Below are 17,103 nucleotides of genomic sequence, written 5' to 3'. Positions count from 1 at the left end.
ATGGAATTGCTATCAGTTAAACACTAGGTTATCTTGCATGCAGTTATCTCAATTAAGTTTCAACTTTGATATCATGAGTATAATATAATTCATATGTAACCTTTCAATGGTCATTCCTTGTGATTTATGAACCGTTACAGCATAGGCCAACTTGATTGGGATTTGTTTCCTCTCTGCAAGATTTCTCTTGTGAATGGGACTATAAACTGTAAGAAAATTTTATAAAATACAATTTGTATTCTCTCATAGCATTTCAGGTTACAAGTGTGTGAATCAAACATTTGGTCAGTATTACATAAACAAAGTTAGGTTACCTGAAAATGTTTCCTTCTGCAATCGTATTGTTGTATTTATAGAAGGAAACTGTACAACTGGACCGTCTGCTTCGCCATTCACAACTGTGCCCCTCAGTCCATTTACAAGTTTTTCAGTTAGGTTACACAGTAGCATAACGGGGCTTCCCACTTTGATCCAAAGGGAACTGGGAGCAAGGACCCTTTGGAGGTACTTGGCTTCTCCTGTATCCTCAGCCTGATACTTGAAGAGATATCCTGGTGCTGATAAAACTCTGCCCCTGTTGTAGGAATCGGTCAGCTCATTAGTAGCAAACAGTTCAAGAGATATGTCTCCTGGTTTATCTACTGGTTTTTGAAGTCCATGCAAAAAGTTGAACGTTTCTGGTGTTGAGATGCCCCTCGACACTTCATTCACACAGTTAATGAATTTTATATCTGACTGTCTCATCACCGCACTCAAAATAACTTTATGTGAAATAGCACTTGTAAAATTGTGACTCTGAAAACAGAATTCCCCTTCATCTGAATACAGTTTATTTCGCACAGGTGGTAATTGATAAAAATCCCCACTGAGAATAATTTGTATTCCACCAAATAACAGTTCTTCATTCTTCAATGAGCACACTGCTTTAACTTGGTTGAAAAGCCTTTCGGATAGCATAGATATTTCATCTACTATGAGTACTTCGGTTTTGCAAATCCGATCAAATGTCTTTGCGATAATTCTTTATTCTTGATTTTATGTTGACCAGTTCATGTCTGCATTAAAAGAAACAACCACATATTAACTCATCTATCTTTATACATAATTATTTAAGAAATTATGCTTGGTTTTATACTATATAGGTTTGAACGTGGTACCTTTTTATTGATAAAGCTCATTTGTATCATGAATGAATGCAATTCTAATAGTAGTATGACACTATAGTCAACCCGAAACTAGTTTACCGTACATCATACAGTGAAGATTCAATCCATTCCACAACCCTTCTCCACTTATCTTACATTCACGTGTATGTAATTATGATACTGGTTATGAGATCCTGAGGTAAAGTTATTGGAACAATCTGATTAAAATCGGATCTTTGATCTACTCCAGTATAATGCATAACGATATGAAATTAACAGTACTACCACAAAACATTCAAGTCTAGCTGGTTTCTATTCGAAATACTCTCTGTAATTTTATTGTGGGGGTGGAGGGTGGGGGTAGGGGGGGGTAGTCCACCACACAATTTTCTAACTACATTAGAGCAGAAAAAGACACTTTAGAATTGTTTCTCTAATGTGGTGTCCCTTTCCTCTCATCTACGCCACAGGGGTTTGCCCTGTTTGAGAAATGTTGTAAACAAAACTAATTTCAAAATGTGATATTGTTTATCATATTTTTTTAACGGAAGCAAGTACCTGTGTCTACAACAGTACAAGCCCTTGTAGTCGGTGCATACACCCCACCCCGAATATTGAAATTCTTTAATACTAGCTAGGAGGGCAAAGGTCAGTGGGGCCGGACCCCCCACCCCACCCACCCACCCCTCTTGACAGAACATTTTGCTTAAAAAAGGTAAAAATAACACATTTTGAGGGTGGACCCCCAACCCCCTTTGAAAACCAAAATTAATGTCTAAAAAATTCCTGGATCCGCCCCTGAAGGGTTTATGTCCTACTTCACTTGTGATTACACAACAAACAAAAACGTTATCACTTACCTCCCATCGTCTATCCCCACCCAGCTATGAATTGTTCTGGCATTGGTCCACTCGGGGAGATTTGTGCATGCAATGCCCGTGGTACAAACACAACTCACGTTAATACCTTTCTTCAAGAAATGTCTACATACCTCTCCTATCAAAAAGGTTTTTTCCTGTTCCCGCCTGGCCACCGATGAAAACATTGTGTCCAGCGATTGCTAAATTAAAAGCAATTTCCTGAGATTTCGTGAGACCGTCCATTGTCAAATTGACTTTTCCTTTAAAACGTAATGAAACCTCTGGTGAGAACCCGAAAAAGTCCGGGAAAATTTTGACCAATCACAGTCCACTTAACAACTATTCATTGAATCGGACAAAATGGCTGTGACAGTTGTGAAAGCAGACGTATTTAAAAACTTTAGTCGATCGGGACTATTTGAGACTTTCAAATACGAACTGAGGTAAGAAATTCATCTTAAAACAGTCATAGGATGATGTCTATGTTATGCATTTGTGCGGTACAGGCCTGACACACTCTGTTTACTCTTGTAAATCACCGGGCCCAGCTAAATCTCGACCTCGCGAAACCCACCGGATTTTTAAATTAATTTCTGCATATCTTTGGAAATATACGGAATTTCGGAATGAAATTTGGCAGATATGTGGAAAAGTTCTATACAAATAGATAAGACAACAAAGTATTATTATAAAACTTTTTTTTTTTACGGTGAAGTGAGGTACCCTGTGGAAAGAGTTCTATACCTTTACTCTTATATATAGTAATTAGGCCCCAAGCGATATAAGTGCCTGTGGTATGTACTGGGACTTATGATATGGTATGGTATGGTATGAAATTTTGAAGTATGGAAATGTAGTGAAGTAACCATTCAAAGCAATTTTCATAGGTAAAATGAAGTGTTATAATATTTCCTTTTTTTCTCTCCTGAAATGATAAATCGAAATAATTACTGTCGTATATCAAATTATATTTAGCACTGAACAAATTAAATTTGTAAGAATTTAGTTTAATTTTCTGTTTTCAGGAAAAATTATTTCCATAGACATAATTGGAATTCGTGTTTATTTATATATTGAATTAAATCTTAATATATAATATTTCTATCATAAGACAATAAATGATATTCAAGAATGTAAGATATCAAATTCCTATGCACAAATGACAAAGCTCCGACACTTCTTTGATGTTTTAAAGAAAAGAGTGACCCAACATTCTGACCATAATGTTAATTGTTTGTTTAACGTCCCATCAAGAATTTTTCACTCATATTGAGACGTCATCAGCTGTAGATGAAGTACCATAAATTTAGACCTACGCTCAGGGCCGTAGCAGTGAGGGCTTTTAACGTACCAAAACCAACCGCGACCCGCCACGACTGTTCCTAAGCATAATATGACCAGTGAACTTGATGTGTACATTTATTATGCTTAAAACCGTAATGGAATGCTGCTTGTAGGGGTACAACTGGAATAACCCACAAAATCATATCAAAGCAATGAATTATGTACTTGACATGCGTATTATTTACATGTATGAACTAAATTACATGTTCGTATATTATCCCCCCCCCCCTATTAACACAAACCATTTGGTATAAATTGGACATTAGTACAGCAAATTTGTCATCGTTCGGATAGTCACCGCTGATAGGCTCGTCTTCTACTCATCAAGTGATGAGTAGAGGACAAGATCAGCCGTGAGTATCCGACGATGGCAAATTTCTTGAATTTTCATAATCGATGCACAAACTATTATATCTATTTTGATAATTAATCATGGGCCTATAAACATTGATGTTGCCAATGCACAATTGAATTCATTACATACAAACATACAAACGGAGAGTACGGAAACTAACGGAGAGAGAGAGAGAGAGAGAGAGAGAGAGAGAGAGAGAGAGAGAGATCGTATACATGTATCCTTTTTTTTTTTATATATATCCAAGTGGAAAGTCCTTATTCCTTGCAAAGGTCCATGCATTGGCTGGTTGCCGCCTCTCACTTTTTGTTTATATGAACAAAAACGTAAGATTAAACCTATGAATTCAACCCTTGCCCCCCCCCCCCCCCCCCCCCCCCCCCCCCCCCCCCCCCCGATTTCCAACATTTTAATTCTGGCTGTCATACCCCTTTTCAGTTTGATGCTATGTCCCTGTCATCACATTGTTCTCGGTGGTGATCTCTCCGCATTTTAGCATTGTTTAACAAATGCAATTATTTCAGTATCATTCTTATTAAATTAATGATTCAACTGAATCTACACTTATCCTAGCACGCAACCACGCGAGTTTCGAAAGAAAAAAAATGTTCTTGCGTATTTATTTTTTCTCCTATAATGTCTGTTGAATCAAACTCACAAACGTTATAATTGTTTATTTCTGTTTTCACTGTTATAATTAATTAATCATCCCCAGAACTACCATCGCTCTCAGATAAATATAGTTCTATACTTCGAATATTGTGCGGGAAAAAACAACTCAGGTCGTTTCTTCTTTGTCGTATACAATGGATGATGGAATAGTGCCGAGTACAGACACTCGATGAACAGCTTGATTGACTCACACTGAAAGTTTTAGATTTGATCTTTCAAATTCCTATTTAGCACTGTTTACAAAATCGCTAAGTACATCTTTTGTGAAAGGGAGAAAGACGCCTTTTACTTTCACTTTTGTAAAGGCCAATAACTCCCGTTATATATTCTATGAGCGTGCAATATTTTCTCTTCCAAGTCTAAAAATTAAAATTCTGAATTTGGGTACTTGTAAGTAATATGTTTATGTTAAATATTTTTTCTTAAACCTTGATAAACCAAAATATGAAGAAGGAAAAGAAAAAAAACCGCTGCGGAATTTTGTAACCTGCTGAACAATATACAATGTTTGTGACGTTATTTCTCTATTACGTAATTACCTCATTTGGACCCAAAGTCTCATGACGCGTCACATATATAATTCCACGTCAATGAATGAAAGATGTTGTAATGCTTGCATACTGGTGTGATCGAGGATGAAATTAATTTTCTTTTTCGATGTAAATCTTATTCTAAGCTAAGAAACATCTACCTTAGAAACATTTATAATGTAACACAGAAAAATATTGCTCTGGACAATGAAAGATACATGTTACAAATATATTTTAACAGTGATATACATAAAGTCTTAAAAATTACTGTGAAATTTATTAGACACTGTTTTGAATACAAAGGTCAATTACTTTCGACTACATAAAAATTATGTAAACATTATGTAATGATGTTCAATGGGCCTTTGCCAATTATTGTAATTGTGTTTGTGCCAATAAATATTTGTATTTGTATATGCACCCTTCTTCCAACAAGAATTGAACTTGTTGGTTTGTATTGCAATACGTGATAGAAAGATAAAATATTCCAGACATAAGTAATAGATTTAGATGTCGAGATAGTGTATATAATTAGCCTGCATTGTATTAAATACATGTACAAAGGACAGAAATAGGTTATTGGCATTTAACCCTAGCAAATGCGAGGTCATTCGCATTCACGGAAAAAGAAAATCGTCCAGGCAAACTACATTAACCAGGTCTTGAATAAGACCAACAAAGCCAAGTACCTGAATGAGACGATCGCTGAGATTGAATAGTATGTATTTATCCTAAAACTACGAAAGCCCATAAGGCTTATTCGAGATTGGAAATTCAAAATACGAGATTCGAAATTCAGAATACGAGATTCGAATTTCGAAATTTAAAATCCAAATTAACCATTCAAAATGTAGGTCACAATTATATATTAAAGGTAGATAGTACATGCGTATAAACTTAAAATATGACAGAAAGCTTATTCTTCTAGTATGTTTACCAAACAACGAAACATTTCTTTTAAAACTATAAATGTCATGATGTATGCTTAGTATGCAGACAGGCCCGTAGCTGTGGGTGTTTGGGTCAAGTAATTATCCATGATATATAAACAATAGAGGAAATTCGAACTATGAATAAATATTTCTCTCCGATCTAGGTTCTTTTTACATTTGTTTAGGTTCCAGGAAGCTTAACTACATGTGTCATTACGACAGAAAAATAATCTATCCACGTTTTAAAAATTATCTTATCCCACTGTATTATGGGCATTATAAATCATGTCATTATACGCAAACAGTCCTGTAGAAAGTCAGGTTCATAGAAAGCGGGGAGTTGGGGTGGGACCAGGTCGAACCAGGTCGAATACACCTCAAATAGTACACTTGAATTGAAATGGAATCGAATGTTATATGAATAAAATTAACTGATGACACCCGTAGCAATGGATTCTGATTTTAGATTAATCTATAGGTATAAACGCATACCATTTTTGTTGTTGTTGGTTGAATGGTCATATTCTTTTAATTTATTTTACTTGCAGATAACTGTACATATCTGATTAAACAATGACACAGACGTTCCTATAAGCAATACAAAATGGATAGTTGGGCAAACATGGACCCCTGGATACACCAGAGGTGGGATCAGGTGCCTAGGAGGAGTAAGCATCCCCTGTCGACTGGTCACACCCGCCGTGAGCCCTACATCTTGATCATGTAAATGGAGTTATCCGTAGTCAAAATCAGTGTGCCACGAATTGCCTAACAATCGGTATGAAACAAGTCAGATATTTGACCCAATGTGCATTATCGTCTCCATATCATGTCAGGTCGTAATTGGAGCATGTGGCTAATTTGCAGAATCATTGCCTATGTATCAATTCTATTAATGCACTGTTTATAGTTTTATGTCCGATCTATAAAATATTCGATTATGATTGTGTTTGTCTCTAATCCTTGAAGATAGTAAATATACTATAAACAATGAAGCCGGTCGCTATTGATATGCACATAGCAAATCAAATCAATAAAAAAAAATTAAGTTCAGTGCGTACAAATGTATATGTATAAAAATGGTTAGCTAATTCTGTTTTGACTATGATTGTCTGGCTTACAACTCTGGTGGCAGGACTTATCTTCAAAGTATCAACAGCATCCAAACATCTGCACTACACATTGCACTTAGAAGACATAGAAACACAGACAAGAGTACAGTCCTCTTAGAATCCGGAAAACTATCACTTAACCTGCTCAGACTCCAACGTTCTCTAAGGTACTGTGTTAGGGTCTCCTCTGACAAAATAAACCCTGAAATCATGCTACTACAAGCACCACACACATACACATATACAAACAGCAAAGACAACAGAGGATGGGGGGAGGGAAGGAGAAATGACCCCTTTGGCTAACAAATATGGAAATACAAAACACCTATAGCCACATGGGACATTTAAAACAGTTATTGCCAATGGTTCCATGGGCCTTGTCTCCCCCACTGTCTGTATCAACATTAGCAGTGCAATTACCACAAAACATAGCAACCCAACATATATTAAGGCAATTATAATGCAACACAAATACTTACACTTTGAAGGGTTCCAAAATTATACACCGATGGAAGCAAAGAACTCATCACAGACGAAATGGATGCAGCCACCTGTGACCCCAGAGGCCCCATGAGGAGGGGAATAGATACATGAACAATATTTCTGTCTACTCGACAGAGATGATTGCTTTAATTGATGTACTCAAACACATTCACAATAAGGGATATCAGAGAACAGTAATTCTCAGTGACTCCCTTACTGCACTACAAACATTTCAAACTAGTAGGTCTGATCTACTCAACACCATCCTAACCCTCTTGCACAATTCTCACAATCCAACCAACATATCCATTTTAAATGGATAATTTCACATGTCAACTATCAAGGTAACGAGACTGTCGACAACAGTGCCAAACAAGCACATGGGCATAACGTTATCACACATGTCCTATCATAAATTTACAGTTCCATCCATCGCATTATATTCAGCGTCTAATTTCCAACACTAAACTCATATCCAAAATAAAATCCAACCCATGCAGAAAACCGCTCAAATTTCACTCTAACATTCACTATGACAAAATCATTACATGCTTGAGGGTGGGGAGAACCAATCTATTGGGCGATCTAGGCCAGTACAGCAGACACACAAGCAATAACACACATAGCCATGTCCTAGAAACTATCGCCCATTACTTATTTGATTGTCCACTGTACAATCATCAAAGAACAAAACCAATACAAACACCACCGTACAATCATCAAAGAACAAAACCAATACAAACACCACCTTACAATCATCAAAGAACAAAATCAATACAAACACCACTGTACAATCATCAAAGAACAAAACCAATACAAACACCACTGTACAATCATCAAAGAACAAAACCAATACAAACACCACCGTACAATCATCAAAGAACAAAACCAATACAAACACCACCGTACAATCATCAAAGAACAAAACCAATACAAACACCACTGTACAATCATCAAAGAACAAAACCAATACAAACACCACTGTACAATCATCAAAGAACAAAACCAATACAAACACTTCATATAACAGGAAGCAATCCCTTTAACCATCAAACTCTGCTAACCATATCCACAAGCAATATATATTATGTCAGGTCAGAATTTGTTTACTAGCAGTGGCTATAGGCTTGACCTACATGTATGCCTCAGAAATATAAAGCTGATATAGGTAGGGATCTAGTCTTTTAGATTAGCATAGTTAATACTCCATCTTTAGGAATTCAACTTTCATTAATTTATAAACAGGAAAAATCGTTCGTTCCTATAAATATATTAGATGTTCAACAAGAATATGGATATGACTGTGGATTATTTGCAATTGCTAATTTAGTAGAATTTGTTTTAACAACAAAAACTTTAATTAAAAAACAACGTTTGAGACCAAAAGTATGAGGAATCATTTAGTTATTTCTTTAGAATATCGTGAGTTTACAAAATTTGCAAAAACTCAGAAACTGGTATAAGAACGGGATTTAAAACCAAAGAATATAATTATTGGGTGTAATTGTTCCTATGGGTTTCCAGATTGGGTAGATAAAATGGTTGGTGTGCTTTTAAACTAGACAGTATGGAAACATTCAAAATGTGCTCATGTACCATCTGATTGTGAAGAATGGCTATGTCATAACCACTGTAGACAATAAAGAAAGATACAATTTGATTATTGGTTTTTATTGTCCTTAGGACTGCTTGCACGACAAAGTCTTTTAATCACAGGTACCAGGTTGATTAAATAATGGGATAAGTTTTTCGCACCTTGAAATATTTGACTGCTCTATATTGACTGTTTAGTCAGGTCTGTCTGAAAAAATCTAAATGATTTTTCATTCCGGCATGGAATCTTCTTATTTTCAATTAATTGAAATATAAAACATCTAAATGACTAGAAAGCCCTTGGTCCATAGATGGTTTTTCCTGTTTACCGAAAGAAAATACGGTGAATACTTCAAGAAATATCGGTGACTCCTTTATCTTAGTGACGATTTTTTAACCTCTGCTCATTTCGACTCTACCCATTCCGACACGGGGCCTCCGTGGCCGAGTGGTTAGAGCATCGCGCTTAAAATTACACGGCCTCTCACCTCAGTCGGTGCAGGTTCGAATCCCGCTCGCGCCGGTAAGTGAGAAAGTTTCCCAGTTTACTTTCGGAAAGTCGGTGGTCTCTTCCCAGGTACATTGTATCTGGGTTCTCCCTTCCACCAATAAAAACTGGGCGCCACCAGATAATTGAAAAATTGTTGAGTGTGGCGGAAAATATCAATCAATCAATCAATCATCCCGACATGTCTTTTTCTCATTTGTTTTAATTAAACCACCAAAAATAAATAAATAGTATAACGCCTCCCGATAGGGAGTTCAACTGAGTGCCGTTTTGAGTGCAGGTTTTATAGGGAGGTCAACGGAGTGCAGTTTTGAGTGCAAGTATTCACATAAGTGTAGGGGTCAATGGGGGTCAAGTTGGTCAGGTGGCCAACTGGCCAGGTGGCGAGATCAAGCTGGCCAGGTGGGAAATCTGAGGAGAAAGTGTGTGAACGTTATGTTTTCCTTTTGATATTCCTTTCGTTTTGACTTCTCGGAAAGCGCTTTGACTTTGTTTTTTAAACAATGAGCTCAACTATTCGGTAGTTCTTTAAAATGGAATTCGGTTAACATGTAAAGAGTTTATCATTGTTTTAAAGAATAAAAACTTTTTATTTAAGTTTACACATTTATTTAATGAACAATAAAAAGTTTACACAAATCTGAAACACAATTTTACACCGACTTCAAGTCTATCGGGAGGAAGGGTTAAGCAGCTGCAAGTTGCAGGTGTCAGGTGTGTGGGTGGGTCAAGTTGGACAGGTGAGAAAGTGTGCTCGTGGTAGAGGGGTATAAAAACGTGATACAAACGTCACATTGTCACTTTTCAGCATCATGTCTGAGCGAATTCAGGATTTAGAGAGAAATAGAAGGGAGCAGCGATTGAGATATTTAGAACAACATCTTCGGTTACAACGAGCGCGTGAATTACAACTCCGCAGACAGAATAGAGAGCGACTAGGAATTTTACAGCAAGGTCGCGGAGTACAAAGTCAACAACCAAGAAGGTTAGTGTCGGAATACTATCGTATTCAGCTGGATAGAGATTGCCATTCCCGGAAATTCAAAGTGAAACAAAAGGTGTACAATGTAACTTTCAGGCATATCCCAGATTCTTCAATTATTCGGCGCTTATTTCAGGATCTACTTCAATAGGTGAAATTACGGATGCAGTGTAACCCCAACGATTACGATCAACACTCAACACCCCGCTTTGGATTCAGAAATCTGGATCGAATTCACCCAGTCTAAAAACCTCAACGAGGAGAAAAATTTAAACAAAATAGAAGCCATACAAAAATCTAAGAAAGACTTTCTCATCACAGACGGGTTTATCCAGCTGGATTTTTTTCCACGTGAAGTACCCCCAAAGGAGTGGCGGAAACAAGAAAAAATACCTGTACGTGGATAAGGAGAAATTCAAGACCTCCAAGAGAGGCATCGTTCGCATCGACAACCCCGACGATTCATTGTGTCTCCCCTGAGCTATCGTCGTGGCACGACTCCACAGTCATAAATCCTAGCTTCCCGATCCCGAATGGCGAAGAAATGGTTAAAGATAAGAAAAGGGGATACGAAAACACAAGACCTAGCTCTCGTGGAACTGGCCGGCTGTCCAATGGACCAACCTTGTGGGCCTCAGGAGTGGGAGAAATTACAACAGGTCCTGGCTCCCGAGTATCGTTTGAAAATATTTCAATTTAAAACGAACACAGAGCGAATGCGATTAGACCCCATCTACAAAGGACAAGGGAACGGAAAATGTTTGAACGTCCTGCTGGATAACGAGCATTACGATGCCATTACATCAATGTCGGGAGTGACGGAGAATACACATTATTACGATTAATGTGATTTCGGGTATACTCACATCGAAGATCCTTGTACCGTCTGTCCTCACCGTTGTTCGTTTTGTTTGACCGACACTCCCTGTTCCCCGGACGGCACCCACACGGAATGCTCTCATTGTAAGGGATTTTTCAGAAATGCTGCGTGTTACCAGACCCACTTGAAACCTTACAGTAACAATACCACGAAAACCGTCTGTAGTTTAATGGGGCGTTGCGACCAGTGCCAGAAATCGATGTCCAAGCAATTATTAGATGGACACGCGTGTGGTGGTAAAACACAATGTCGCATCTGCAAGAAACTCGTCACAACTCCACATCTCTGCTTCGTTCAAAAGAAACCCAAGCCAAAACACAAAAGGATTTGAAAATGTACATCTATTACGATTTTGAATGTACACAGGAAAACGGAATAATTCACACCCCTAATCTCTGCGTGGCCGAACGCGTGTGTCAACATTGCGACAGTTTAGACATCGACACCCGCTGTGAACACTGTCAAGGGTTTGGGTCGCAACACCGCTTTGTATTTCAAGGCCCAGACACCTTAAAGCAGTTTATGGACTGGCTATTGCAATCCGAGACGGACGAAAAGGGTAATGTGTCCTTCAAACACGATGAAACTATCTTGCTGAAGCGCGATTCTTTTACAGAGGAACGGAAGATTGTGTGTTGTTTTTCCGGTGGAATGTACACGGGTAACGTGGCAAAGGGTTGACTTCTTAATCTCAATTCCTCGGGGGTATGAGGACTTAAATCTGCCAGTAAATACCCCTGAAGAATATGGGTGGCTTCTAACCACCTGACCAACTGACCCCCGCTGATCCCTACACTCATGTGAATACCTGCACTCAAAACTGCACTCAGTTGACCTCCCTATAAAGCATGCACTCAAAACTGCACTCAATTGAACTCCCTATCGGGAGGCGTTATACTACTAGCTAGCACTGAATCAACCCCAGCCAATTGCACAGCCACAACCCATGATCCTGCACCAACCACAGCAGACCTTCGCTGCACCTCAAACCACATAAAACTTGCAACAACAGCCACTGGTCCAGACATCCCAAAACCATGATGCTGTTTCAGTCCAGTCTGTTCACAATCTAGGTATGCACATTAAGCAATCCCTTCAACAAAAAGTTATTGAGGGTATTTTTGTTGATTTTCATTTATTCCTTCCTCCAAAACCGGATGGAAGTAATAAAACCCTGACAATCAGTCCTACAGGTGAAATTGTTACAAATGAAAATGTTTCCAAAATATATGTTATGTTTGCATCTATCTACACAACAGCTCATCCAGACAAAGCTGTTGAAATGTTTAAGTATATTCATACTGTCCGTTTTGGGGCGTCAAGGGGAGCTACTGGATGGCACGAATATGATACACAGTATCGTTTTCGGAAATCCATTATCCCTGGTAGCTCTTGGGCCATGGTCGATCCAGAGTTATGGTTGTTATACATGACTCCCAATTCTCATTCCAACCTCCCCCTAGTTCAACAACCACAAGTTAAGAAATGTTGCTTTGATTTCAACTTTAAGGGGTTCTGTATGCCAAATCTTTGTCAGTATATGCACACATGTACACGCTGCACAGACAAGCACCCATTCATGCACTGCACATGGCAACAATCATGTCCTAGTACCCCACAAGTTCCTTTCGCCCTCAGTCCAGGCATTTTTCTCTCAGTACTACAGAACACCAAACACTACACCCAGCAAAACTATCTCGGCTCCCCAACCCAGACCCCTAACTACAGGGGAAATGCGCAAAAACATTTAAGCACTAGGAAAACACAAATTAAAATCCTTGTATTGCGCTAATATCTTGTCAATTATCTCAACAAACCACTAGCTCATAAACTTATTCTAGGTTTTTCTGAAGGTTTCAATTTATGTTATTCTGGTCCACGTATGCGCTTGGAAAATCGCAACTTATTTTCAGCGTATGAACACCCATCAGAAATTCAAGAAAAAATTAACAAGGAAGTGGAATTAGATAAGGAGGAGGTCCTTACAAGAGGTTGCCTGTTTCTAATCTTCGCATATATCCTGTAGGAGTTCCAAAAGGTGATAACACTGGTTGGCGTCTAATAACCCACTTATCATATCCTGCAGAGAACAGTATTAATTTTTACATAGAAGCCCTTGAGTCAACATTTCATTACACATCATTTGATACAGTGATAAGAATGTTGACCAAGATTGGGAAAATGGATAAAAAAATCTGCATTTCGGTTATTGCCAAATTCTCCTGGGGATTTTGATTTATTAGGTTTCAAGGTCAATGGTATGTACTACATTGACAAATGCCTACCAATGGGCTGTTCATTGCCATGTAAACTTTTTGAAGAATTTGCCACATTCTTACATTGGGTTACTCAACAACTTAGTGGTTCTATTACCCTAGATCACTTTTTGGATGACTTCATTTTCGCAGGAAAAGATCAAGTATCTTCTTCCAAACTGATGCAAACATTTCAAACTCGGGGTCCCACTTGCAAAGGAAAAAAAGTTTTCCTACACATTGCCTCGTTTTTCTGGGTCTGGAAATTGACACCATGTAGATGATGGTTCGAATTCCTCAAGCAAAATGTGATGAGTTGTTTGCATTATTGCAGGAACATCTAAGTGAAAGGTGAAGATAACGAACAATCAATCTCATAATTCCTATAAGCAATACAAAATAGATAGTTGGGCAAACACGGACCCTTGGACACACCAGAGGTGGGATCAGGTGCCTAAGAGGAGTAAGTATCCCCTGTCTATCGGTCACACCCGCTGTGAAGAAAAAACAAATTCTGCTGCGTCCGTTACAGTCCCTGCTGGGGAAGCTTATGTTTTTCCTTAAAGCCATTTCACCGGGAAGGCCAACTGTACAATGTAACTCATGGAGCTAGTAAGCCACACCATCATATCAAGGTTGTGCATCAATCTCCTACTATTGTAAACTTCAACGTCTTGAAGAACCAATTGTTCATTTCTTGGTGCAAAAATTCTTACAGGACTTAAAAGGCAAGTCTTTTAAGATAGATGGAAGGCTGCCAATCACCAAGACCATTTTAGGCCAGATAATTTCAGTGTTTGTTAAAGTTCATATCAGACAACACTGTTTTCATCAGCTTTCTCTGTTGCATTCTATGACCTCCTTAGGGGAAGAGAACTTACAGTTTCAGGCAAGTCTCCAGACAGGGTTCTTACGATCAACGATGTTCAAGTTGATGATTGATTGATTTATTGAATATTGTTTTACGTCCCTCTCGAGAATATTTCACTCATATGGAGACGTCATCACTGCCGGTAAAGGGCTGCAAAATTTAATCCTATGATCGGAGCTTACGGCCATAGAGCAGAGAGGGATCTTTATCGTGCCACACCTGCTGCGACACGGGACCTCGGTTGTTGCGGTCTCATCCGAAAGACCGCCCCATTTAGCCGCCTCTTACGACAAGCAACGGGGTACTGATGACCTATTCTAACCCGGATCCCCAAGGGATAGCTCCTTGCTACACCTTGCAATTCGTTATTCTAAAACTGAACAGTGTGACAAAGGCACTGTTCAGCAACTGCACAGTACAGGTGATCTGACATGCCCAATGGTAAATCTGCAAAGTTATCTACAAATCAGACCCAACCAAGCTAGCTCATTATTCTGTCATTTCACAGGCAGCCCTCTGTCAAAATATCAGTTTACCGCTGTGCTGTCTAACTCAATTTCTGCATTGAAGTTGGATGTCAAAGGCTACAAATCGCACTCTTTTCGTATTGGATCAAATACAGAACTAGCACTAAAAGATTCACCCCCAAGTAATCAAATCATCTTGAAGATGGAAATCCAATTCTTTTCCAAAAATTTGATAAATTAAATCAAAAGTTATCATTTCAGATCCCATAGTCATGTGGTTATTTTGGTCATCTATTATCAAAAGGGCTTTTACTGAGGCCAAGTCTAGATCTAGTGGGTGTGATTTAAATTTACAAAGATTAAATATTTCAATCTGGTGGCAAGGGTATAGTGGCTTAGAGTTCAAACATGCTATAGCAAAGTTAAAGGCCGGCAATTGGGTATAAAAGCAGCCAATCGGTGAAAATGGTGGAATATATGAATTTTCTGGTCACATTCAGGTTGCAGCACTTATTTTGCAAAAATAAAGATTAAGCTGTTGTACTGAAATTTTAAAATGGGTATGCTTGTTCCCCTCATAACTGTGCATATATTGGCCATATCTATTTTAGATATAAATTCTCATGAAGTTTTAATTTTGGCCTAAAAAATCTGAAGCAGGGCTAAATTTGTATTTCAAACTAGAGATTGGCAGTTTGTGGGTGTGATTATCTTTTGTTATTGTTTACACCGGATGTTGACTCACATATTGCACGAGCATGCTTGTCTAGTTCTAGATAAGGGGGGTTGCACCAAAGGAAACATGTAATCAAATCACTGTATAACGTGGAAAAAAAGTACTTACTCATATATCATTGGTAAATCCAGATTTTATTTTTTAATTATATATAATCACATTCCTTTAAAAAATTTGTTAACTTTATAAAAATAACTCATTAGGACTGTTCAGTCTGATCGCTGTTTCAGAGTTTTGCAGGATTGCTGGTACCTTTTCTAGAATAATGTCAAGCATGATGTTTGTCTGATTAAGCAACAATCTCCTAGGCCAGTTGTGTAACTCCCATTGTCTCTCACCAATGATGACAAATGTCCAATTGATCAACCATCACTTTAAAATTACTCTCAATCTGGACTCTTGTGTGTGAACATTACAATGTCAAAAGAGACAATCACAGATAGTAGGTCTCCAAATATCATAATGGACAAAGTGTTTCTTAATAATCCTTCAATGCACATGTCCTCCATTGCACAGCTACAATTTCCCCCCAAATTCTTCTCATAATTGAAAGGTACCAAGAGGAAAATCATAAGTATTATTATATCATATATACCAATATTTTGTGTATATTATCGAAAAACTACATGTTTTAAAAGACATGGATAAAACAATGATGAATTCATTTTGTAATTCCTAGGGTGAAGTTTTGTTAAAGTAAAAACCTATCCTTTCAGTGCCTCACAGATCCAGCAGAGTGGTAGAAAAATGCGGGAAAACTTTAGTTTATTTTGATAAATCATGCCAGTCTCCCTGTTCAAAATATCGTCTGCTACAGAGCACGTGTAGAGTCAAGCATCAAACTGCTGCTTATTCTGATAACACTGCTAAGCCCTGCCCTCTTGCCATATATGCTTAATTGCTGTAGGGGTGTAAATTTTTCTAGGTTACTCCCGGCCTTTAAGGCTGCTGAAAAGGGTTGGTCCTACGCCTAATGTTATTTTGGTGCATTGTGGTGGTAATAATATTGGAAAAACTTCAGTTAGGAAACTAAGACTCCTTGCTATGGAATTTTTAGACTTCATTGCAGAGCAGTTCCTTCTCACACATATCATATGGTCACGTATTCTCCCCCGCATGCATTGGCGGTTTTCCTCAAATGGTAACGCTATGGATAAGACCAACAGGTTCAACTCCTTCTTAACAAATAAACTCAGACAAGCTTGGGGGTCAGTCATCCAATACCCGGACATAATAAATCATGTACAATTTTCTTGTCAGAGATGGAGTTCATCTACCTAAATTGGGCAACATTCTATTTCTCAATACGATTCAAGGGGGCGTCGAAGCAATAATAGGCAACAGGACACAATTCTATCCACCCCAATAACCATTCACC

Source organism: Ostrea edulis, chromosome 4 (assembly GCF_947568905.1).
Source record: "Ostrea edulis chromosome 4, xbOstEdul1.1, whole genome shotgun sequence".
Classification (NCBI taxonomy): Eukaryota; Metazoa; Mollusca; class Bivalvia; order Ostreida; family Ostreidae; genus Ostrea; species Ostrea edulis.
Note: the sequence above shows the minus strand (reverse complement) of the source record.